The following is a 26,936-nucleotide window of genomic DNA, read 5'->3' on the forward strand; positions in this document are numbered from 1 at the left end:
TAATGGGCTGCTCTTTATCCCTCATAAAAAATGCACCTTCCCAGGGAGGGCCGCCAGCAGGCCATTGCAGACAGCACACAGTACCCGCAGGTTGCTCCGGGCACAGCCAGGGCAGGAGAGCAGGCCTGCAAAGGAGTTCCAAGATAGAAGAGGTTTTCTTAAACAGTCACTTAAAATGAGCTTTGTTGCCTCTAAAAAAATAGAAAAGAAAAGAGAAAACACTCAAAGAGGAATAGCTGTTGCCTATGGGGTCAGACAGCCTTAGCGGAAGGCTTCTGCTGTGGGAAGTTCACGTGTGTTTCCAGGAGATGCTCAGGCACCAGGCAAACTCGGGTAACTCTACGCTCTCCCTCCGAGGCATGGCCACGGATGCCTGAAGTCTGCCTCCAGGAGAACACGTGACTTAGCGAAACTGCACAGAATCGGAACCAGGGAGTTTGAGGTCTAACCTTTGTTCCCATGTAGTTCATTGCGTGGCTGGCCGGTGACTTAAATCTCCTCAGCTTCAGGTTTTTATGTCTCTGCCGTTTCTCCCCGCTCTCCCAGGCTCCCTTCAGATCTGTTCATTAGGGTTTTGTCCGCACATGTGCAGATGGAATGAGAGCCCCTGGGTCACTTCACTCTGTTCTCTGCAAATACCACAGATTGCCCACATCCAAATCTGAGACCCCAAATGGAATAAGATTGTCTGCATAATATATATGGTTTAAAATAAAAATAGAGAGATAAGACATAGGGAAATAAGGCTGAATGAAAATGACATGAAAAGGAATCTGTTATAGAAAGAAAGAAAAAATACTGTTTTCCTTAAGAGAATTCTGAAATTGTTTGTAATTGGAATTTGCAGCCAAAGATCTATATTTTTTCTGAAACAGTTTTGGCAGGCGAAATAAAGACAGTGGCTTTAAGAAAATGGAAGGAGGTTCATGTTTATGGAGGTGTGTGCCCTTTATTCTTGACAACAGCTTTAAAGTGGGGTGATTGCTGAGATACCCCCAAATCCTCCTTGCTAGTTCATAGGAACCAGGCTATGTTTTTCCCTTTAAAATACATCCAGAGGATTTCAACTGACTCTTATTTTTTGACCAAGCGTCCAGAAGACAAAATGTTACATCTCTTTGTCTTTCAAAAATCATACCATATATGAGAAAGCAATAAGGATAAAAGCACAATCATTTATATACTGAACTCGGTGTTAAAGAATGGAGTATTCCTAGAAAGGACTGTGAAATTTCACCTTATGAGTACAGTGTGGCAAGAACAAAACAGCCACGTGGATTTACAAATCTAATCCTGTTGAGATGCACCTGTAACTCTATCTGACTCTAATAAAGGAGGGGAGTATCTTTTCAAGAGATTAATTCCCCAAATTGAAAACTAATATACATGCAATTACTGGATAATTTAAGATGCAACATGGCAGATGGTAATTCTACTTATTAATGAAACTGTCAGTTGACAAAATAATAGTCTCTTTAGAAGAATATAGACTTTAATGTCAGGAGAAACCAGACTCTTAATTGCAAACCCAAAAGAAAGGAAGAAATAAAAATCCAACATAAAGGGAATGCTTCTTGCAATTTCCCAGAGATCAGAGATGCAAATCACCACACTAAAGACGGAGAGAAAACAACAGTGAAGGCTTGTGATTCGCTGATGTTGATGAACAACATAAAAGCGATAATGTGTTGTTTTTAGAGCAGGTTTAAATGGCACATGTTGAAATAGAAAAGCTTTCATTCTAATGATTATTAGTTGTGGGACATAAACGTAGCTACCATTTGTAAAGACCTAAATAGTTTCTGGTGCTCCCAGACTCGAGTGAAGTGATCATCATTCTAATTTCCATTTTGAAAGTTGAGTTCTAGTTTGCAAACAGGATGGTGATTATTCTTTGTTCAATAACTATAAAACCTACAAAATGCATTATTGCTAATGGAATGCTGAAAGATATTGACCAATGCACTTATTTATTAGTTTTCTTATGGTAATCTATCTTCCTATTATCCAGAGAGTATTTAATGGCAAACCTATATAATAAATAATTAGTAAGCAAATAAATAATAACCAAAAAAAGACTTATAGGTGATCCTATGTGATAGTGACGTGTTCCGTCACTGGAATTTTATTTTTCCCCTTTGATTTGGAGCACAGAAGTTGAACATTGCTTTAATGCTCAATGCACTTGCTAGTTTGGGGGCTATTTGCTGGTAGATGAGTATGGGTTTCTGGGGCTACTCAGCTGAGGCAGATATGAAAAAAGTCAAATACATGGAAAGACCCTATGGCCACATAAAAATATGGTAGAAAATCCCGAAGTTTGACCTTAAGCAAGACCAGAAAAAGAGAGTGGGATTACTTGTTAAACAAAAGAATATTAAAGAAGGAATCATCTATGTGTGGTTTATTGTAGTTTAAAACATTTAAACTTTGTGGGTGGTTTGAGGAAGAGAGGAAAATGGCATATTAGATGTAGTTGTGGAGACCAACTGAAAAAATTATTGGAAGAGGAGGAGGAGGAGGAGGAGGAGGAGGAGGAGGAGAATAATTGGGTAGAATAATGACATGAATTGTGGTTGGACTCAACAGTTGGACCAAAGTGATGTCAGGGACACCTCTCCCTCTCCCGCTCGCTGTCTCTTTAGAGCAGACCTTCTGGGAAGAGTTGTCTGTGCTCACCATCTTCCGTTTTTCTCCTCCTACTCAAGTTTTTGTCAGCACTTCTCTACTCCACCGATCGATACTACTTTTGTCAAGGCTGACAGCAACCCACATGACTAACGTTAGCAGCCAGTTCTCAGTCCTCAACCTTCTTGACCTCTGGGCAGTATTCATCAGACTTTTACTTTCTCCTCCTCAGAATAATTCCTTCACTTGGCTTCGAGGACACCACATGCACTTAGTTTTCCCCCGACTTCCTGACCCGTCTTTCGCAGACTCTTTTGTTGATTTTTTCCCTCATCTATATGCTAATGACTCCCAAATTCATTTCTTCCTCTCAGACCTGTTCTATCAATCCAGACCTGTACATCCAATTATCAACTTGACATCCCAGCTTGGATGTTTAATAGACATCTTAAATTGAACACGTTAAAAAAACTGAGCTCCTAGTATGCCGTCCCCATCTCGAGCAAACAAAACAGAACCCCAAAGAAATAAACAAAAACCATATACATGCAGTCATTCCTATGTAATCTTCCCCATTTCAACACCAAGGTTTAGTTGGTCAGGCCAAAAGGTTAAGTTTCAACCTTAACTTTTCCTTTAAAAAAAATTACATCTTGGTGGAGGGGTTGAGCAAAACAGAAAAGAAAAATAAAAAACTCATGGGTGCTGATTGCAGAGGAGAAGTGGGTAGTGCAGGAGGGTATAGGGGGGATAAACGGTGATGGAAGGAGACTTGACTTGGGGCGGTGAACACGACGTACAGTGCACAGATGATGTGTTATAGAACGGTGTGCCTAAAACCTATATAAATTTGTTAACCAGTGTCACCCCAATCAATTCAATAAAAATGAAAATAAAATAAAATTTTATATTTCTTACTGATTCCATCAGCAGGTCTTCTAGTCCCTACTTTAGAAACATATCCAGCGCTTGACCACTTCCTCCCACCCCACTGCCACCCTGCTTCTCCCAGTCACCATCCTCTCTCCCCTGGCTTACTGCAGAAGCCACCAGTTATTGACCATCTGTTTTTAGCCCTCCCACCCCCCATCCGAGTGGTTCTGTTACAATGTAAGTCAGATCATGTCATTTCTCTGCTTAAAACTCTTTAACAGATCCCCATCTCACTCTTGGCAAGAATCAAACTATTTAGCATGAACTGGAAGGTTCTACGTAATCTGGCCTCCTCGTATTTCTCTGACCTCATTTCTTACTACTCTTCTCTGGAGCCACTGTGGCTTCTCACTGATGCCAGATAATTTTCCATCTCAGGGCCTTTGGGTTTGCTCTTCTCTGGGGGCATCCCAGTCTCCCCAGTATCTTCTCACATCCATTTCGTTTGAATTCCAAGATCCCCTTCTCAGAAGGTCTTGGCTGACCACGCCATGTCCGGTTTCTCCTCTTTTCATCTGGCTGCTTCATGCTGCCCTTTGCTGCTTTACTTCTCTCCTCCCCAGAGCCTATTACAGGTTGGCAATCTGTACATGTTATCTATTCATCCTGTTCACCCTTTGTCTCCTCCTCTAGGAACAGAGCTTCATGAAGGCAGGGACCTCGCCTGGCTGGCTCCCTGGGGTGTTCTCAATACTCAGGAGAGTGCCTAGCACATAGTAGGTTCTCCATAAACATTTATTGATTTAATGACTAAATCAACACGTTACTGTTCTGCTCATGACCTGACCTCAGTTTAAAAAGGAGACCAGCCCTGACCGGTTTGGCTCAGTGGATAGAGCCTCGGCCTGCAGATTCAAGGGTCCCAGGTTCGATTCCCGTCAAGGGCATGTACCTTGGTTGTGGGCACGTCCCCAGTGGGGGGTGTGCAGGAGGCAGCTGATTGATGTTTCTCTCTCATTGATGTTTCTAATTCTCTACCCCTCTCCTTTCCTCTCTGTAAAAAATCAATAAAATGTATTTTTTAAAAAGGTATCAAAATATTTTTTAAAAAATAAAAAGGAGACCATTCTCAATGCGAAATTACAATATAACCCTATGTTTTTCCAAATGGGCCAGTGTAACATATTGCACTTTGCATGTGTGTTTTTGTGTGTGCCTGATGGATGTATATGTGCATGCAAAATATTGAAACATTCTGCTTACGGCTAAGAATGCTTTGCCTTGCAAGTGTCAGAGTCAGAATGCAAGCAGTTGGGTCTAAGCCTAGAAGTACTGTCTCCAGCTCTTGTTCTGTGTTCTCTTGATAAGCCTCAGGTCATCAAAACCTCAAATACACGTGGAAGCAATCTCCTCTGCCTCCTGCCTTTGGCTAATGAAGTTTGTCTCTAATAACGGAGGGAAGGCAGAAGGGACCGCAGGCGATGGGAAGGATGGGTTCCAATAAAAGGAGTTAGAAGAAGGTGGCTGTCTGTGTGTCCAATCACCAGACTCCCCCTGGTTTGGCCCTGGGCAGCTAATTAGGGACCAGGGACAGCTCCTGGAACTCCGTGCTTTGCAGTTCTTGCCTGGAGGTTTCAGGGGTGTCTTAATAGCGTTCACTAATGAAAGAAGGAGTTTAGAGTGAAAAACATGCACAGAGTTGTTTGGAGGAAGGATTTCTGTCTTCTCATCTCCACCTTCCTCTGCGAGGCCCGGGGGGATCCTGTGTTGGCAGCGGCTGCTGCTTCAAAGGAGGGAAAACGGGTGTGTGGGAGGAATGTATTCAGGGCAAACAGTTTCTTCCTTTCCCCTGACGTTCTTCTCCAAGCTGAAGACGTGGGAAGACATACATTCAGGATTAGGCCAGAGGGAAGGAGGGGGCACAGGGCTGGGACAGAGAGACCCTCAGACCACAAGGCGAAGGATGTAGACTTGGTATCAGTTTAGCCCCCGCCTTACTCTGGGTTCTTCAGCGGGAAATGAAGCTGTTAAAGCAAGTCTCCTATGTAGCCCTTTCCCTGCTATGGAGTCACCCGGAGGAGCCAACTGTGTCCCTGCAGACCCACAGACACCTCCCACTCTGCCCTGACACGCTGCTGGCGGTGCAGCTGCCCAGAGCCTCGGGTTCCTGTGTGGAAATTGGGGTTAACACGGGAACCCAGTTCCTTAGGCATGGGTAAGGGTGGAGTACACGTCTACCTATGAAGTGCTTGTCACGCACAGGCCCTGGCAGACAAGGAACTGTCTGTCCCTCAGTGTTGGGCATGAGTCCAGCACCCCGGAGGTGTCTGGGCCTTCTCTCATCACCGTGGTGGAAAAGAGAGAGGGAGACATTGCGAGTGATGGAGAAGGCCATCAAGCTTCGGGGTGGAGTACGCATATAAAGGCTTATCTTGAAGAGTTTTAGACGTGCAGCATATTCTTGATTCTAATGTGGTTGGTTCATAGGGATTGGCTGCTCACAGCATCCGAGGGCGGGTCTAAGCCATGCCCCTCCCACAGGCCAGCCTAGGGGAGCGGCCTATTGCAGCTTGTCTTCCCAGCACGTTCTAAGGACTTCACTTGTAGGAACTCATTCAACTCTCACACAAACCCTAGGAGTCGGCATTGTCGGCACAACCAATTTATACACGAGGCACTGAGGAACCGAGAGGCCCAATGGGCTAGTTGAGGTCACATAGCTAATCAATGGCAAGGCCAGTATCTGAACCCCAATAATCACATCCAAAGAATCTCCTTATTCACGTGCCCATGTGCACACAACACACACACAGACAAGAGCAATGTGATCATGGCAAATATTGACTTCAAAGATTGTCCTTTTAAAATAATTGGAATTACTTGGTTATGATTTAGCCATTGGCATGCTCTCGGGTGCTTAAAGCTGAGCACAAAAAGTACAAGTAAGGTGTCTTCCGTTCCCGAGTTTATCTTTGCTTGTGATGGGGCGGAGCAGTCACCGGGAGACCCCGAGTCTCAGGTGAGGACTCGGCCCCTGCTTCACCTCCAGTGGCATCTGTTTTTGGGTTTTCCCACCTCGCCCACGTCGCCCACGTCGCCGGGGCAGCCCGAAGTGTTAAATTATTGCCGAGAGCTTTTCGGAAAGACATTGCTTAGCAAGAGGCACCTCAACGCGGCGGGGAAATTGCCTGGTGATGGGGACGTGGGCCATCTCGTGGCAGCGGGAAAGGACACCCTCGCTTCAAATGTGCAGTTTTCTAACAGCGTGTTTCCTAAAGCTTATCTCCCTCGTGAAATTTGAAATGGACCTTTAGCAGGAACCAAAGACCTGTTGGTAGTAAATAACCCCAAAATTCAAAGCACGGAAGAAGAGGACATTTGTAGCCTGCTTTTGAATAAATCTACGTAAACAGCCTAGCTCTGCAGGGTTAGTTTCAGGTAGCGGCCTTCACTGTGTCATTTGTCTGCACGGCCCCTCGCCAGCTCGTGTCGTAAGGGTGGTTCTGTGATCCCAGTGTCGAGAGATCTGCACTGGAAGCAAACCAGGCAAGCTTTGTCCCTGGAAGGGCCGTGAGAATGACACGGTTTTGTAAAAGGGAGTCAGAAAAACAGTCAAGGCAGGTCATGAGAGCAACCACCCCGTAGACGAAGCTGCACAACGCTTACCGTATTTTCCGGCGTATAAGACGACTTTTTAACCCAGGAAAATCTTCTATATGCCCAGTCGTCTTATACGCCAGAAAATACGGTATTTCCTCATCCCCTTGTCTTTCTGTTTCCATACAATTAAGGACTATTAACCTTATGAAGATAGTTTTAGTAACGACATAAGTAGCGATACCCGAAAGAGATCCAATGACATACAGAATTACGAACTTGACAGTGGATAAGTAAAGGAAAAAGTTTTGACAAAGGTTGTCTAGCGTTATTGATGATTTTTTTTTCCTTTTTACTATCTTTTGTTCTCCCTACATTTTTCTTTTTCAGTATGTGTTGTTTTTTGCTGTTAGAAAAACACAAGCAGAAGTATGTCATTACCCTCTCATTGACCTATAAAGGCACTGATCTATGAAACATTTATTAAGTTCGTTTGCTGGGCCAGAAACTGTAGTATACTGAAAAATACAAGGCTAAGGTGGCACATCTTCATCTTTTGAGGAGTTTATCAGTCTGGGAACAGAACAGACCAGACCAGAAACAACTATGGCCATTTGAGCCGCACAGTCACAGCCTTACCGGGATGCACAGCGGAGGCGAGAGAAGGCGGGGCGAGTGCCATTGGCGAAGTGATGGGGAAGGACTTCATTGGGAAAGTGATGGGGAAGGACTTCATTGGGAAAGTGATGGGGAAGGACTTCATTGGGAAACGGATGGGAAGGACTTCATTGGGAAAGGGATGGGAAGGACTTCATTGGGAGAGTGATGGGGAAGGACTTCATTGGGAAAGGGATGGGAAGAACTTCATTGGGAAAGGTGCTGGAGCTAGTTGTGCATGTTCAGCCCTAATGCTCTTCATTTTTAACCTGCTCAGGGCAGTGGAGAGTACAGTGGACTATGGGCCCTACAATGGGACGCTGTGTAGGTTGTAAGGAATTGGGTTCTGTGTGTCCGATGGTAGAGATTTATATTCTTTAGCCCTTTCTGGGTCCATGTGCACCTCATGTCCCTGTGTGTCCCATGTTGACCTCTCTTTCTATTAATAAAGAAAATCGATCCTAGAGGGCGGCTGAGGGTAAGGAGACTGTGGAGCGGAAGTGAATGTTGCTGTGAAAACAGCCTTTTCTCGGGAAGGAAGGGAGCCGAGAGGAGGACCGGAGCTCCCAAGGGCCCGCGTTTACCAAGAAAACCGGCTTGCACAAGCACACGTCACGTGAGCAGGGAGTGCGGGACTACGAACACTTAGCCGCATGTGAGGCGGGAGGCATGCGGCCAAATTAACTCCAGCGGAGAGCTTCCTGTCAGGCTTCTGCACAGAGGTGTGCAGGAACAAATGACGCAGGCGGCTGAGAGAGAGCGGATGGAGGTGGGCTGTCTGCAGTGCATTCCCTCTCTCTCCCCCTCTCAGCCTCATCCCCCTCCTCTCTCCCTTCCTTCCTTCTTTCCTTCCATCTCCTTCTTTCCTTTCTCTATCCCCCTTCTCCTTCCCTCCCTCCCTTTCTCCCTCCTGCATCTCCTTCACTTTCACAAACCTGGCTGAGCCTCCTAGGAGCCCGCACCAGGTGGGAGCTGAGAAGGGTCGCAGGGCTCCCAGAAGCTTTGTTGTCTTGCCGAGTAGCGTGACTGCAGCTGGAGCGTGGAGCACCCTCACAGGACACTCACGTTCTGTGTGTTCCCTCTCCCTCACCCTCACAGGGCCCTCACGTCTGTGTGTTCCCTCTCCCTCACCCAGTGCTGTTGAAACAAAGCAGAACCAACAAAGCCCCCTTGCCCGCATTCAGCATGCTGCTTAGACTGGGATTCACCTCCGCCTCCAGCCCAGGGGTTCCAGGCAGCTATTGGATTAGCGCTGGGGCTGCTCGGACCTGCTGCTCCATAATTTAGCTGGCGCCCCACTCCTGTGGACCTCACGAATAGCTTTCTTCCAAGACTGATTCGTAAATACGTCCGTGAGAGATGATATGCTCCCTCTCATGTATTTTTGCCTTTCGATAATATGTTAGTCGATAGTTCCCCCCAAAAATTAGATTTAGAGCTATGGGGAGGAGCAGGGTTTGTTTCACGGGGATCACCTGTGCGTTCAGCAGGATTTATGGATCATTCTCTCCGTGCTGGACACTGCATGCAGGCCACCGGCGGTGAATAAAACTCCCTCTCACTCAGCATCTCACGTGCTGGCGGGCACTGACAGAAACAAGGGGAATGCGACGGGGAACCTAATTCCAATAGAACGAGCTGTGCCGTGTGCACAGAGGCAGCGGGACATGAACAGGTTACGGCTCATTCTGTGTGGCGGGGAGGGGGAGCAGGCAGGGCTCGGGGGACAGCGGTGTTGGGTGGGCCCACAGCGGGTGTGAGCGACAGGGCAAGCAGGAAAGGCTGCCCATTGGCAGTTGAACAAAAACAAAACGCCTCCTGTGATGGGTTGGCAGGTCAGGATCCTGGATACGGGTCCTACTTCTTCGCACCTTCATTTCCCTTCGGCTCCCACTTCCCCTGACTCTGTGCTCAGGGTTCAGAGTGTGGGTCGGAGGCTCATTCTGTCGCTCACCCTGTGGCCCTGGGTGGCTCTTTGTGTTACTGATGCTCAGAGGGAGGAGGATGCTCCCTCCCCATAGAGCCCACCTGGTGGAGAGCACGGGGCCGGCCCTGGGGTCCAGCAAGGGCAGCCTGACGCGCGTGTGGCACCAGGACAACCAGAGGCAGCACGGAGCCTCTCAGCAAGCAGAGGAGGAAGCAGGGTTACAGATGGGGCGGGGCAGGGCGGAGCTCAGACAGCATTCAGACAGAGCGGAATTGTGAGAAGGCCAAGACGAGCAAGGCTGGAAGGGAAGGGAGTTCGCCAACATCAGGCCCGAGTGGTGTCGAGTGTGGATTCTGTTTCCTTGGCAACTGCAAAGTGAAGTGCAATGTGGAGCAGGACGCCGAAAAGCCCTCACCTGAGTGCGGGCACCCGGCCGAACCTGGAGGCCGCGTCTCCGTGTCAAAGTGACTCGGGTCGTCCAGGCAGGAGCGGGCTGGCCCATTCTTACGGATCTGCTTCCCCGCGGCGACGTTTCTGATCATTGATGACTGCAGAGGGCACTGTCTCTCTCCATCCTGCACGTCAGGTGACCAAAGCAGCACCAGAGGCTGCCCCACGGCCTGGGCCTGCTGACCGGAGCCGGAGCCGGGCGGTGCTGGGCACGGCGCTGCCCACTGAGCTGTCATCGCTGAGGCTGGTGCTCCCGGCAGTGACATTGCTTAGCTGTCCCTGCACCGGGAGACCCCCGCAGCACAGCTGGCTGGTGGGTTAAGGCCCCGCCTTCACTCACTGAACAGGACAGTTTTGAAGACCTAACCAGCCACCGTCCTGACTCCCGGGGCTCCGGCCTCGGAGCAGTGGTCTGGATGCCACACGGTCACCTGTTGCCTCTGAGAACAGAGACCTCCGGCCCCCACGTGACCAGAAATGCTGCCCAAGGGGCTTGCAGTGGGACATGCGTTTTCACGTGTCAAAAGCTCCTGATGGCGATGGGCAACCAAATTCCAGACACGCGTGTGCAACCAGAGGCGCGTGTGGGGGCCTCGCCACGGTGCATGTGGTTCCGGGGTGAGGAGGACGCGGTAGAGCATCGGGGAGCCTGGCTCGGGGCCTCCAGGCCAGCCGTCACGCAGCAGAGACGCAAGCTCAGCAGCAGCCCCGACACATCGACCTTTCAGCTGGGACACCTACCCCCCACGTTGCTAAGATCTACCCCAAGCAACTCGATGCTTCGATACCGGACGTTTCCAATCACGAGTGAGTCGTGGGCACACGTATTCCGTTTGCTGTCCTCATCCTGCCCCCGGGGAGCTGCACTCTGTCACGTGACGGCCTTTACAAAGGCAGGCTCCCCGGACCTGTGATTTTCCAAGGAGAATATGCCCAGACCTGGGGACTGTCCCCTCTCAGCGTGCGTCCGGGGCGCCACCAGGCCCCTCTCGTCTGGACACCCTCTCGTTGGTCAGTGCTGCCCTGCCCGAGCAGAACGGGGTCCTCTGACGCTCCCGGGGGTGGGGGGTGGTCATTCTAGCTCAGGAGGGAGTAAAAGGCTCATTAAATGAGACTCTGTGCCCGTAGAGGATTCAGGACAGTCGCCGCAGTTCCAGTAGGGTCCTTCTCTCAGGTGGGCTTTACGAGGTTCCTTGTCTTTCGCTCACGGATTTGCATTGGGGCCTCTCTGGCTGGTTCCTTGTTGCTCCTGTCCTCCCTGCCCCAGGCCCGGCACGATGGCGCCCCCCAGCCAGGCTCTTTGCCAGCGGCTCTCTGGGTGGAGCAGCTGTCATCCTTAAGCAGTTGATTTGGAACGTCTTGGCCGAGGGAGCTCGTTGAGAACCAGGGAGCCTTCCAGCAGGGCTCAGCCTTTTCCCCTTGGTACGCACTTGAGGACTTCAGTCCACACTGCAGACCCCTGGCCTGCGGGTCTTCTGTTATAATGTGTGTGTGTGTGTGTGTGTGTGTGTGTGTGTGTGTGTGTGTGTGTGTGTGTTTATATCCTGGCGGATTCACCAAGTATGCGATTTGATGCTCCGGGGGGTGGGGGTGGGGAGAGGATTTCAGCATGGAAGGGAAGGCACATGATTCTCCCAGCTCAGGACCACGGGAGGGGTTGGGGTCGCTGCGCCACAGATCGCTGTCTGTGGTATTTAAAATCGTTAGTATTTGTCCTGGTGTATCCAACAGCCTCACCGAGCCACAGCGGCAGCCCCGGAGCCTCTGGCTGCGGTGTCATTGGTCCAGGACTGAGAATGGCACGGGACTCAGAGTGGGCAGGTTCAAGGGCGAGCAGGTCGAATTAGGGAACTCGGAAACATTCAGCTCTACCAGATGTGCTTTTAAAAAGAAAAGGAAGAGTTGGCAGTCAAGTCTTGAAGAATTCACATGCCATTTCTAGTCAGCTCAATGTTTATTTGGTCAGAATTTTTCTCAAAGAGGAAGTTAGTGCGGTGATTTGTCATTGTATGTAACAAAGCCATTTGCATCTCCAGATGCACACATAAGAAAAAACACAATCATATTTCATCAGCCGAAGAAATCTATCCAGATGTAGAGCGCTAATTTGCTTATTTAAAATATAGCCAGATGAAATAGAATGTCCCGAGTTCTCAGGAAATTGTTTCATCGGCCAAATGCATTTAAAGAAATATGATTAAGCAGCTTGGTAAATATAAGTGAATATGATAAAAGTTATTTCTACTTTAAAAATGTAATTGCTCTTTTGGAAGTAGAAGCTCAGTACTTCTCTGTTCTACTCAATAGAGTAATTGATTTGGATTAAAATGTATTTTTGTGTTGGTATTAAGTTGAATAAATTTTATTTATCCTAGTTCTATTTTACCAAAATTAAATACTTTCAATATCATTGTTCACATACTATAATTTGCACATTGAATCAATAAATAATAAAAATTTAAAGTATATACTACCACATCTCTTTAGATTATAGTGATTAGTATCTAAATATGAATAGTTGGCTTCATAAAATCGTAAGTAGTTTGTTAAATGTCCCAGCATATTAGGAACGAAATCTGCATTATGAAATCTGCTGGATGGTAATTTTTTAAACAGCCATAAAAGAATGTGGTGAATTAAAGAACATTTAACAGTACTTAATGTGAACTAAGTTAGCTTATGCAAATAAACATTCATCTACTCATATTAATGTTTTCGGATATGCGTTCTGCATAAAACATTTTTGCAAGTTAGCTAATCATTGAAATGCAATATGTAATGATCACTTATCATTTATTCAAATATTTGTAGGTTTTAAAATAAACAATAAACATAGCCCAGTAATGGAATATAGCTCCACTAATTTTAACTTCTGTGTGTATGTGTGTGTGTGTGTGTGTGTGTGCGCGCGTGTGTGTGATATAAAATATTTATTTGGTTTTACTGTGTGTTGTGCCGTAGAGAAAACAAGCTAGAATATTACATTTTGATGATGTTAGAAGATGAATACCATTCTTTAAAATTCAAGCACTCGGCTCTTTGCTGACAAGGTCTGTGGGGACTGTGGTCTGTCTGTCCCTTCAGCCACGGGGACAGCAGTAATTATAGGTCCTGGCTAGCCTGTGTACTGCTGGTCTCTTACAGCGGGTCTTGTGGTTGGTTCATATTGTTAAACCTCCACTCACGATGAATAATTGGAGGCCGAGAGAGGGTAAAAACACCGCCACATAGCAATGCGGCAGAAAAACCCACTACACTCTCTCTACTGAAATGTATAAAACACTACTATCTCAAATATTGTTTTTTTTCTGTCTGTCATTAGACCATTTGCCCCCCATTTTGAAGCTATAACAAGACACCTTCCCCCCCAAATGGTTTGCATGGGAGGGATTTAGAAAGTGTCCTCAGTTCTTCTTCCTAACTTCCCATAAACGAGCGAAAATGGTCTTGCCAACTTAGGAAGAACTGCGAGGGGAAACTTGACCCCCATCATTTGAGCGTCCCAAACCGGGTTTGAGTTGGACGGCAAAGCGATTTAACTGAGCTTGCAAAGCAATTTGCGCCAAAAACGAGGAAACCATTTACATCCGTGACTGGTTTCCCGTGCTGAAGAGCATTTATCAGACGTCGCCGGCAAATTCAGTGTTTCCCTCCTAATGTAGCTACTGTACTGCAGATGAAAGGCCTTCAGAAGGAACCTGAGGAGGCTCTAAATGCTTAAAGATGGTGCGCTTCCGGCAATTCTCCCAGTGTTTAAGATCTGCTTTTCCCTGACACTTAAACTGAGGATGGGGGCTGCTCATAAATATTCATTTCCTGAGGATCTTCCCACAACGCTCTGCTGGCAGCGGGAGCCACCTGCTCCGAGCAGCCTCAGGGTGCAAAGCGGATCAGAGGGAACTGGGGAGGCCAGAAGGCCTGGGGCCCAGTGTTGGATGGGTCCCCGGGCCCCGCCCCTCGTCCATCAGCTCCCAAGGCTGTGAACGCCGAGGGAAGCCATGGCTGCGGGGCCACTGGAAAACTCACGCCCTCCAAATGCTTTTACAAACTCACGTTGGCTGAAGCATTTCTGGGTCCTCTGGGACGAAGAGTGGCTGAAACATAAACGCTAGCTTCCGAAATTTAGGGCAGGCCACTAAATAACTCGAGCGCTGTTGTTTTGTTTGTGTTTGTTTAAGAATGAAGACAAGTTTCAGCCTGGCCAAAGGAAGAAGTGATTTTAACGTTAAAATTCCAAGTGGAATGTTGACATTGATGTAGTTTATTCGAGTTTTTTATAGTTTGGCTTCCCATGTTTTTCCATAACCGGCCTACCTTAACGCTGGATGTCAGAATTGTTTAGGGGACAGTGTGGGTGGGCTGCCTAAGGGTTTCAGTGTGGGCCATACACATCATTAGAGCTCTTTTTAAAAATATATATTTTTTATTGACTTCAGAGAGAAAGGGAGAGGGAGAGATACAAACATCAATGATGAGAGAGAATCATTGATTGGCTACCTCCTGCATGTCCCCCACTGGGGATGGAGCCTGCAACCCAGGCCTGTGCCCTGACCAGAATCGAACTTGGGACCCAACAGTCCGCAGGCTGATGATGCTCCATCCACTGAGCGAAACCGGCCAGGGCCATCAGAGCTCTTTAGGGAAATACTAGGTCCCTCTCTTTTCATCCACTTCCCTCCTTAGTCCTGTTAGGCTTCCTGACATGGTTACGGTGCCGGGACCCATGTTTTATAAGCTGGCAATCAGCAGATGTAAGTACAGAGCACGTATTTAGTTCCTGTTAAATTTGTTCAGTTTACTGACGCGTTTATCACATCTTGGAAACCCGTTTGTCAAAGAGAAACTTGTCCAGCACACTCTGAGGAAATCTAAACAGCCCTGAGACTGTGCTGCTGTGAGTCCCCTTGGGGCAGGAGGAAGCAGGTGGACAGCTACCACCGAGAGTCCATGAGCCCACAGGCATCTGTGTATGCTGGTCCGTTCCCCAAGCTACCACACCAAGGCTGACCCATTTGTGTCCTGTCCCAGCCAAAACGAGGACCAAGGATGCAGCCTGGGCACTGGGCCTCTGACATGGCTTGAGGTCGCTGGTTGTGAGTAGCATCAAGGGTTGAAGTACTAGAGGTAAGATTCCAGTGCCAACCCGGGCTCCTGCCAGAGCCGCCACCTGTGGGCTCCCAGCCGTCAGTAGCAATGCCCCTTCTAAGCCTGTCATTCCATCAATGGTCCCAGAGTTGTGGGCAGCAAACTCATGATAGCAGAGAACGTCACACGGTATACAGCGTTAGAAAACAAGGCAACCAGCATCCCCGAAAACTGATCATATTAGCCTCAGTCCCTATCTGTTGGCGCTTTGAGGATCAGGTGCAGTTCAATGAGCCAAGAGCAGTGATGCCACCTGCATTCAGATGGACCTCATTGTAGACTTAATCAGTCATCACTGTCCCTTAGAGAAGTCACATGAGCTGCAAATGTATATGCGTAGGGTTTGATCGTATTTGTTGACGTATTCCCCAGCAATGACTGTGCGAGTTCTGTGGAATGGCCCGAGGGAGGGAAATGTGGAGGAGTGATCTGGAATGAGCTGAACCATCCCCTCAGCCTTGAGGTTCTAATAGAGTTAAAGGAGAGCCATGAAAGTTCCTCAGAGGTCTCCGGGGTCCTGCTAGACCATGGATCCTTCCTTTTGTCAAGGGCTAAAGCACAGAATGTATGTCTCAAGATTTATCTATTAGCCTTACTGGTGTGACTCAGTGGTTGGGCGTCAACCTATGAACCAGGAGGTCATGGTTTGATTCCAGGGCACATGCCCAGGTTGCGGGTTTGATCCCCACTAGGGGGCGTGCAGGAGGCGGCCGATTGATGATTCTCATCCTTGATGTTTCTATCTCTCTCTCCCTCTCTGAAATCAATAAAAAAATATTTTTAAAGAAGATTTATCTATTAACCACTGTATTTTCCTTTCAGAGTTCAGTTTCATGGTTTTATTTGTGTGTTGCCAACTATACAACATAGTTTGAGTAGTGACCTTCCAAATTTATTCTTATTTCTTCCTATTCTTGATGATATCTCTGTCTTACATAAACGGAAAACTAGTCCTTAAAGTAATCACCGAATTCAATGTTAGCTGTGTTGCTGTGTCTTAATTATTTAATGCTGTGCTCTTCATGATTTCATCTTCTCTTTGTAAAAGATTGTTTGATATTTGTTAGGTGTTTTATGTCTTTCTTGACTTTAATGAGCTGTTTTGTTTTTTGATGCAATACACTGTGTCTGGTTCTAAAATCCTTTTCTTCTATCTTTTATCATGGCTGGATTATTACTAATTCACACAGTGAACTTGGGTTTATATAGAAGCCTAGATTTATCTATGGGCTGACTGAATGCTCTTTTAATAAATGCAATTCTGAATAGACAATAGCCAGTTATCTTCTATTTCATATTCAGAAAATTTTAATTTATGGAAGAATGATACAAAGACCCCTTGGTACATGCATTTTCTGAATTTCTGAAATATTCACAGAGTCAGCAGTAGAGTGAATTTGTAAGAGGCAAAAATCAAGTTTCTCTTCAATTATGTGCTTACTGGAAGGAATTAAGAGTTTTACAAATTAGCATACCTTTTATCTCATGAGTTTAATCTATTTGAGTCTCCCCAAAGTAAATAATTCTATCCAAGAACATTTTTAATTGCAAAAATAAAAACAATTTAATTTTCAATAAAAATGGATTTGAATAATTATATTCACATATGTTCAATGTGTAAGTAAATAATTTAAACTTGGGAATTTATTTTTATGTACAATGTGGGGCAAAAGTAGGTTTACAGTTATTTGTATGGAAAATAACACAATAATAATTCAAGAATAAACTCTGTGTTTCACGTGCAACTGTCAACCTACCTTGCCCCACCTTGTATGTTACTTAACATTTAATATGTTCATATTTTATTTACTAAACTTCATTCCCATCTTGGTTCTGTCCAGATTACAGGGATATATTTGAGGAGTGAATGAATTCTAAGAAAGTAGGGGCATCAAGATATGCTCCATTTCCATAATTTTGGCAGCAAGGTAGGGGGGCAGATGGTGCGGAAACTTGAAATAGAGGTGTCACAGAGAGGAAATGAGGAAATGGAGCTTGCTTGTTACCCAAAGAGGAAGGGACCCATGGGACAGAGGGAAGGATTGAAGGTGGAAATGGAGCTGAAAGGAACTAGGAAGCTTAGAATAGACAGAGGGCAGAGTACAGGTTAAAGGGGAGTGTTACAAGAATGTCTCAGTCGTCATCCGCTATGCAAAGAGAGAAGTGGGAATGCCAGAGAGAACCGAGGCGCAAGGAACCCCTCCAGTCCATTGGTCCTGATGGCAGTAATCAGTGAACAAGAATGCCTACTGTTTGTTTAGGGGCTGCTGTTTGCGCTTAATGGTTCGCATGAGCCCCTTTCATCTTTCCAAGAGCTCAGGGCAGGGTGGGCTGCAAACACTCTCGTTTTCAGTGTAGGGAATGGAATCTTCAGGGAATAGAGCTTGTTCGTGGGTCTCAGTGAGAAGTAGGTCTGTGAGTCAAACCTAAGACTCTCTGGCTCCGAAGCCCATGACCTTGACCTGCAGGCCAGGTGGGTGGATTGGGGAATGGGAGGATCAAAGGGATTTCCCAGCAGCCCTGGTGATTCACTCAGACAGCCTGGCTCTGTATTGTATTGAGTCTGGTTTTGGGACATCTCCCAGCAGTATCTGGCAGCCTTAGGACAAGAAGGCAGTAGAGAATTGGAGGCATTGCAAGGCAAACATTGCACGCAGACAAAGGAGACAGAAGTTGTGACGTGAGTGCTGGCCTTCTTGGGAGAGAAAGAAGAGAAGCCCATGAGGGTCGCTAATTGGAAGCTCAGGGCATTACCAGGGACTTGAACTTCACAAGGACAGGGACAGGGTTGATAGGTATGAGAGGCGGAAAAACTGGTTTCAGAGAGGAGTTTCATTCCTTCAGAAACATCGAAGCGCCAAACAGGCGGCAATGTGATGAGCCCTGGGTATCCAAAGGCTGACGAGGCATAGTTCTGCCGGGGAGACAGGCTTTCAGGTGCTGAGATGGAGTAGAGATGGGGTCGCTGCAGCCGTGGAGCTGAGGACCTGAGACCAAGGGTCAGCAGGGACTGTGGTCTGGAAAGGTTGGACAGGATATACAGCACTTGATTAGTGAAAGGCTGGACAGGATAGACTGTACTTGATGATTAGTGCTGCCTACAATTCCTGATAAAATCTATGCATTCGCTCATGTCCTATCAAAGCAAAACAACTCTTGAAACAATTCTGAACTTAACCGTTTGATATATTTTTGATGCATGCCCTTCTTAAGGGAATTTGATATCCGAAGAACTCTTTGAAACAAAATATTATGAAGAAAAAGTTTTTGCACAATAATTTTTATTATTAGAATGATAATTTTTTTGTGTCCTAATAAATTATTTCTAGTTATTATTTTGAAATGATTCTCTGGTTACAATAAAGAGAAATGATTGCTTTATTTATTAGCATGCTGCTGGGCATATCTACTTTTTAAGCCACATCTTTGGGTTGAAATTCCTTGTTATTCAGAGGGCTCTGGATACAAGAACGAGATGTCTCCTCAAGCCTTCCCCTTTGTATAACAAGTGTTACCTACTGGAGAATAGGGGTGATTGTGGAGTATTTTTACTGTTGATTCAGACATTGGTATAGTTTGCCACGTTTTCATTCTTTATGTTATATAGCCCACCATACACACTTGCTTGAAGAAACCATTAGGATCATCAAAAAATAAATGGGAGAAGTTAGGAAAGAAACAGTCTCCAGTGGCTGAAGACAGGGGAGGATGTGGTTGGGGCAAATTGCAACAGAGCCTCAGAACTCATCATGTCAGGAAGGAGAGAAAAAATCTTGACTTGACGTTAGGAACCAGCTGGAAGTTATCCGTGACCCTGAGCAGGAGGGGAGCAGAGGGCCTTCCATTCCTCATTTCTGAGGGTGCAGCCGCTGGCCGCGTGTGCTGGACTGAAACCTGGTCCTCAGTTCTACGGGAAGAGTGGGAGAGAGTGACTTTGCCAATTTCTAACTTGTACATAACTTGGGACATATTGTTTATCTTTTAATATATGAGGGGGAGCCGAGTCTATGTGGAGGGAACTGAGTCTATGTGGGGGGAGCTGAGTCTATGTGGGGGAAGCTGAGTCTATGTGGGGGGAGCTGAGTCTATGTGGGGGAAGCTGAGTCTATGTGGGGGGAGCTGAGTCTATGTGGGGGAGCTGAGTCTATGTGGAGGGAGCTGAGTCTATGTGGAGGAAGCTGAGTCTATGTGGGGGGAAGCTGAGTCTATGTGGGGGGAGCTGAGTCTATGTGGGGGGAGCTGAGTCTATGTGGAGGAAGCTGAGTCTATGTGGGGGGAGCTGAGTCTATGTGGGGGAAGCTGAGTCCCCGCTAGCCCCCAAACACAAGGCTGATGCATGCAAACAGCATCGCACAAGACACCTGCCCAGAGCTGGTGGCCAGCAGCACAGTTCAGTGATGACAAATGACTCTCCCGGAGACTTTCTTGGAAGGTGAAAATGGATGGCCAACAAATCAGGGCGAGTTACTTCTCCCTGCGACTGAAAATAACTTACAATTTTAGAGACCAGCCATCCAGAAAACATGAAACCGCTGACATCAGTCCTGCTCGGACCTGCCTACCTCTGCCCCCCACAACATCCAGATCACCACCAGCCGCCGCCATGTCTCACATAACTCACTGTCAGCGTGTGGTCACGCACACACACGTCATCTGTGGACACGGGAATGGAAAGCAGGAGGAGGGTGGAGGGAGTGTCTGTAAAACATTCTCGTGCTGCAGGAGGATGAAAAGGACCTTTCCCAAGGTTTCTAAAGACGGTTTGGGCTGTGAGCTATGGCAACTAGGGATTTGATGGTGTGCGTATGTCAGAAATACTTGGCATATTTGGGGGGTTTTGTTTTCTACTGGGCAGCCTTCAACCATCTACATTCTTCTCTGTTGTACCCAGAATGGCCTCCTGCCTTATTGCAACACTGGAGTGCAACCCTGGAGGGAAACACCTCCCCCAGTTTATAAACTGGGAGGAACCTAAAGACCACCCAGCGTTCACCCTTTGCAGCTGGCTGCAGCTAAACTTCCTGGAACATCAAAATCTCATTAGCTGCAGCCCCTGAACGAGAATATCACTTAAGATACACTCAACGATGGCCTCCGGCCAAGTGTAATTTAATCCAGACTGGGTATGGGAAGCCGTTAACTCCCCTGGTGTTATGCTGCCCAGAGTTATTTTACTCTAGATCTGTTGACTTGTGGGGGTGGGGGAGCCTATCGGTTCCCCTGCTAGAATTTAAGGAAGTTGTAAGTTAGTTTCTCAGTGGGGAGTGATGTGGGAGCCAACAGCCGATTTCCAGGGAGGAGCTCAGCCTCTGAGCTGGCACTGAGGACCAGGAGGAGGAGGCGGGGTAAGCACTGTGATCACCGCGGTCAGAAATGAGACTGGCCATGAATGCCTGCTCGGAGCTGCAGTCGGTCTTCAAGGCTGAGTCCCAGGCAGCCGCCAGGATCTACGAGGACACTTTAACAGTTAGCTGAGGTCCCCTTTACGGGCTAATTAATAATTCAGAACCAGCAATAATCCGGCTCTGGCTTGAGCGGAGGACTCCATGTCCCAGCATTGCAACCCGGAGGCGATCTGTTCCCAGCACAGCAGCTTTGCCTGGGCTTCCTTTGCCTTAGCATCCAGTTAAATCAAGAGTGGCCAGTAGGAGGAGGGAAAGCCCGACCCCAGCTCCTCCATTTGTCAGTAGAGTGGGGGTGGGGCTGAGTCAGACTTCCTTCCCCCTGAGCAGCCAGGGGAGGAAGGCTGTCCGTCCTCCCTCCTCTAAATCGGAGGTGTTTTCCTGATTGGCAAATCCTTCCACAGAAACCAGGGCGTAGGCCCCTTGGAAAAATGACTTATAGCCACAGTTTCTCCTAACACTTTGGTGTTCAACACACTTATAAAAATACATCTGATTGCTTGCATTATTGCTAAACTGTTGGTTGAAACGAATGTACATTTACGAGGGACACGGGCAAGTTTAATTCAGAGCCTAGCGATAGTGAGAAAGTTTAAATATTTGAATACACATGGTGGGTTTTGATATCTCCAATTGTGCATCCCTGGTTTAATGTCCTCAGAGTTTCTCTCACTTGCTTTCTATCACCACGGAGATCATGTTAGCGGTAATGTATTCCAGTGCCCTTATTATACATGGGAGACAATGCCTTTCTATTTTCAGCTGCCAGGTTTGTGGTCATTTGTGATGGCAGCCACGGCAAGCCAGTAGAGGAGGGGAGCAGACAATCTTTGGGTCCCGTTTCTGCATTGCCTACCTCTTTCTTCAGCTGCCGGGTAGATGTGCTGCCTCCATTCAGCTGCACAATGCATTTCCTTTTGTCCTGGGGTCTCCCTGCTGCTGGTGGTGGGTTCCACTCCTCATGCTGATGCTTCAGGTGGCTGCCTGGCAGTTGGGCCATGGGTCTTGCAGATTGAAGGATAGTCCAGATTATCCTATATAGTAAAAGCCTAGGTGGCGTCACACAATGGCCGCTGCGACGTCATCACAAGATGGCCACCACAAGATGGCCTGCAGGGGAGGGCAGTTGTGGGTGATCAGGCCAGCAGGCAGAAGTGGTTAGGGACAATCAGGCAGGCAGGCAGGCAGCCGAGTGGTTAGGAGCCAGCAGTCCTAGATTGTGAGAGGGTTGTCTGACTGCCAGCAGTCAGACATCCCCTGAGGGATCCCAGATTGGAGAGGGTGCAGGCTGGGTTAAGGGACACCCCCCCCTCCCCGTGCACAAATTTCGTGCACCGGGCCTCTAGTATACACACACACACACACACACACACACACACACACACACACACACACACGAAAGCCTAAGTGACTGACTGAATGACTGGTCAACTTGTCGCTATGATGCATACTGACCCTAGGGGACAGACACTCAATATACAGGATTGGGCTCCCTCCTGTCTAGATCGGGCCTACGGGGATCAGACTTCCTCCTGTCTGGATTGGGTCTGCGGGGATCAGGCCTAAATTGGCTATCCAACATCCCCCGAGGGGTCTCAGATTTCGAGAGGGTGCAGGCCAGGCCGAGGGCCTCTAGTTAAAAATAATTTCCTGGATTCCTCAAATCATTTACACCTTCAAAAAGACTTTAACATAGGCAAGAACTCCTGTTTATGATTAGTTAACCCAAGAAAGCACATTATTTTCTGGTATAAATGGAAAATGTTTTTAATAATAACCAGGTTTTCCAGGAATATATTCACCATGTAATTGAAGAATGAATTTTAGTTGGTTTGGAACTTTACCAAGATTATTTCACCATTTTTCAAATTGTCCACTAATTAATCCAATGTGTTGTGTTGGCAACAATATGTGAGTTGTTAATACCACACATTTGGTGGCTCTTCATTGTAATTTTCATACTTGGGAATATTATACCCATAGAAGCAAGCACTTGATTACCTAATTATGTCTTTTAATATTGAAAGGCCCATTATTCCATTACCATTACTTGTCATATATCTCAACTAGAATACAGACAGCTCATTATATTGAGTTTTTAAATTCTTGGAATTTTTCAAAGCACTGCTTTGGGAGCATTAAAAATACTTCTAATGAGAAGGGTATATGTTGGTTTGGAAAATGTTAAGATCCCGAGCTAGATGGATGTTTTTAAAGGCAGAGTTGGTGTCGGGTACAATATGGAATTGTCCAGTAAGATGTTTTGTACCATAGAAACAAAGCACATCCGGGAAGACTAGATCAAGTTTGATCTCCATGCATGTCATTACGACTCTTTTCTTTTATCCTATGTCTCAAGGAAGCTTCAACTCTACAATGAAAGAACCCTCTTGATCATCACTAGGTGTCTGTTGAGTACCTACCATGTGAAAATACACCCTGAACAGATTATAGCAGCAATTTTCTACCTTTTTCATCTCATGGCACACATTACTAATTTCTAAAATTTTACGGCACACCAAAATATATATATATTTGCCTATCTTTAAAAAATAGGTGTAATTTTGATTTGATTTACAAAAGAAATAATAATAGTAATTACCTACCCTTCTTGCTCCAAAGTGACTTTTAAAAAAAAATCAGATGCCTATACTTGTATATAAGGATTTCTGGTATCAAGAATCAACCAATCAGACGTAAACTCAATATGTGACGAGACCAATAAGAGTCAACTCTATTATATGGACTATATATTTAAGTTTCAAGACCGGCCATTCACCCCAGATGGCTACAGTTGTGTTGGCTGTTGTCTATTTTTTATTTGACAATCTAAGGGAAAAGAGGCTAGTGCCCCCGACTAAAGAGTCAAGTCGTGCATGTTTTAAAAAGTCTGTGGCACACTGGTGTGCCGTGGTACACCTGTTGAAAATCGCTGGACTATAGTATAAGTTCAGACTTCTGCCCTCAAATTCATTGACAACATGAACTATAAGACATATACACAGAACCTGGACTAAATTCATGGCCATCTGTATCACTTTCCGGGCTTTCTCCTCTGGTTAATATTTCACATGTCTTTTTATGATTTTTCTTGCCAGTGTTTCTTAGACTGTGGAGTCCTGAGGGCTTGGGACCATGTTTAAATAATTCTCTTTGTACAAACCCTGAAATAGCATGGTACAGAATTAGCACTTTACAATTCTTTTTGATGAGGGAGTGCAATTATGCCCAAGTCCCGGATAGAAATCACCGCTATTTCCAAATTACATAACTGCGGTATTTAAAGCTTCTGAAATGGAGCAATTAGTAAAAACTAAGATTCGGTGACATCTTTGGGGAACTCAGAATTCCAGGGAGTGATTTTTTCCCCTCAGTCACCACCCAGAAAGGATGTTCTGTCCACAGAATTGTTGGCACTGTGTTGTTAAAATATTTGAAAGGAAAACAGTGCAATAGCATAGCAACTCCTATGGGTAATATTTTATGAATCTCATTATTATTTCATGTGTAGCTGCCCCATGATTAGAGGCGTTATAAATCCAGTCAATGATTTACTAAGGAATTTGGGGGAGGGTCTCCTTTAACACAGTGGAAGCGGATCTCTGCCATGGCAAGGGCATAATCTCCTGCTATCTATAATAATAAAAGGGTAATATGCTAATTAGACTGGACGTCTTCCGGATGTCCTTCCTGATGAAGCCGGGACCAGCAGGAAGCCAGCCCTGGTCCCGGGTGCCTGCGGGCAGCTGGAGGTAAGCCAGCCCGGGTCACGGTGCCAGAGCGAAGCCGGTGCCGGCAGCCCAGGTCCCAGGTGCCGGAGGGAAGCTGCTGCTGGCAGCCACAGGAAAGAAGGCCTGCCTACTCTTGCATGAATTTTCGTGCATCAGGCCTCTAGTTAATAAATAAGCTTATATTTGGCGGGTGGCAATAGACGCTAGGGTGGTGGGGTATTACAGTGGGATTTTTAACATAAACAAAGAATTAATTTTAGAAACCGGGATGGCCAATACCAGAAGGCCAAAGCTGAAAGCGGGAACTGTGAGTCCAGGCCTCCTGGCAAGTTCAGAGGCGCGACTAGACTTGTGTAGACGCATTGCCTGCCTCGGGAGGGAAAGATGGCACTTCCTTCCGGCTCTGATGACTGCCTGCTTACTCACTGTGACTCGGCGGCAGGAACGGAAATGAAATGAGTGTGCTCTGGGTTTTCACTCTTACCCCTGTTCCTCGGTTTAAACTCGCAACGGTCCCCCACGGCTGTCAAAGGAGGAACCAAGTACTAATTGGGCATTTACTGTAAAGGGACAGTGGTGAGCTATACGGAGACCGTTACTGTTTTGAGGCGCTACTAAAGCAATGCCATTGCCCAGTTCTTAGAGAGGGGGCAACACAGCCTTCGTCCGATGAAGGAGCCAGCACAGGACCACCCACCTGTGACTTGCCGAGGGAGGATTTCATTCGAGTCTACAGTTTTATTGGAGTCCACACACTAATATTTCAAATTACTTCCTTGAACTCTCCCCCACAGTTTGACTCTCTACTCTTGCTTAACTAGGTACTTTCAGAAGGTATGTTATTGAAAAGTCCAGTGTTTTGTTATTTCATATGGAATACAGAAGTTATTAATATTAAAAAGTCTCACAAGTAGAGAAGCTTTGGCAACGAGGCATGACAGGAGGGGGAGAGGGATTATCACACACCTCCTCGTTCTGCCTGGCGTTCTCTTGGCCCACAGGTGTATTCTAATTATTCCTCTGGCAGTGAGCTGTGCGGGTGCAACCCAACAGCACCTTTACCACGTGACTTCTGTGGCTTCTCTGCTTTGTGGTTTCTCTGCTCCTATCATTTGGATTGCCTATGGGGACCCACCCAGACATTTGCTCTCACATATGTGCAAATCCAAACCAATGGGGGACCCGAGCCATGGGATGGGTCCTCCTCGCTCCATCCCTTGTGTAAGCTTTGGAGGTGCGTTCGGCATGGCTTCCCAGAGGGGCTCCAGCCAGGTGAAGTCCCAGTCGCCATCAATTTAATCTTGACAACAATCCTATGGAGGAAGTTGTACTCTTACCCCTACTTTATTATTTTTAAAAAATATATTTTATTGATTGTTTACAGAGAGGAAGGGAGAGGGATAGAGAGTTAGAAACAGCGATGAGAGAGAAACATCAGTGAGAGAGAAACATCGATTCAGCTGCCTCCTGCACACTCCCCACTGGGGATGTGCCCGAAACCAAGGCACATGCCCTTGACCTGAATCGAACCTGAGACCCTCCAGTCCGCAGGCCGACGCTCTATCTACTGAGCCAAACTGGTTAGGGCTATTACCCCTACTTTAGAGACGAGGGGACCAGAGTTTAGAGATATAGAGCAACTTGCTCAAAGTCAGTTTCCTAATGGAGTACCTGAGATTTGAACCCATGACCATCTGATTTCACAGTAAACAGTCATTCCCTGAAGCAATGCAGGAGGGCTGAATCATCTGTGTGAAGGGATATAGGCAGAGGTCAAGAAAGCCTTGGGGACGCCTGCAGTGAGAGAGAACTGCGACTGAGGTATGCCAAATCTTGTATCTTCCAAGTCGGTATAATTTGAAGAAGATCCAGGTGCTATCTTCTCCCTGCAATCTCTCTTCTGCCTCCTCCCATGATAATACACACTCCCTCCATTAAATATTTATTCAAGCTTCAAGATGTGTTAAAATGCAAGTACCTTTGGAAAGTCATCGCAACTGAATCTCTGCAAGGAGCTAGTTGTCAGCTCTCTGAGAGCAGTAGCTCTGAGACTGTGGAACCCTTAAGAGCGTGGCCAGGACGCCAGGACACAGGGAAGGGACTGAAACTAAAAGGAAGTAGGAAGCTACAAATCAAATTTCCTTTTCCTTCATCTTCTTTAAGGCTTGTCCAAACAGTGACTACAGGGGAGAGAAAATTCCAAGCAAGGATTCCACTGAAATCGCTCCCCCGCCCCCCCCCCCCCCCCGCCCCCCTCCTCCCACGCTGTAATGCCAATCTGAAGATTAATTAGTAGGAAGGCCTTCTCATTTGAACAGTCTTGGAAGTATTTGAGCGAAGCGATTTCTAAATCAGTGCTCTGAGTTTAGCTCTCTAACTTTAGTTAGAATATAAAGAAATAATTACATGTCTGGCGTCCTCATAATTGCACCATCTTCCCTGCCATAAAAGGCTACAGATTATATAACTGCAGCGATTGATTTTCTACATCAGACACTTTAATTGAAAGGTTAAGAAGAAGCTGGA

This window comes from Eptesicus fuscus, chromosome 22 (assembly GCF_027574615.1).
Source record: "Eptesicus fuscus isolate TK198812 chromosome 22, DD_ASM_mEF_20220401, whole genome shotgun sequence".
Taxonomy (NCBI): Eukaryota; Metazoa; Chordata; class Mammalia; order Chiroptera; family Vespertilionidae; genus Eptesicus; species Eptesicus fuscus.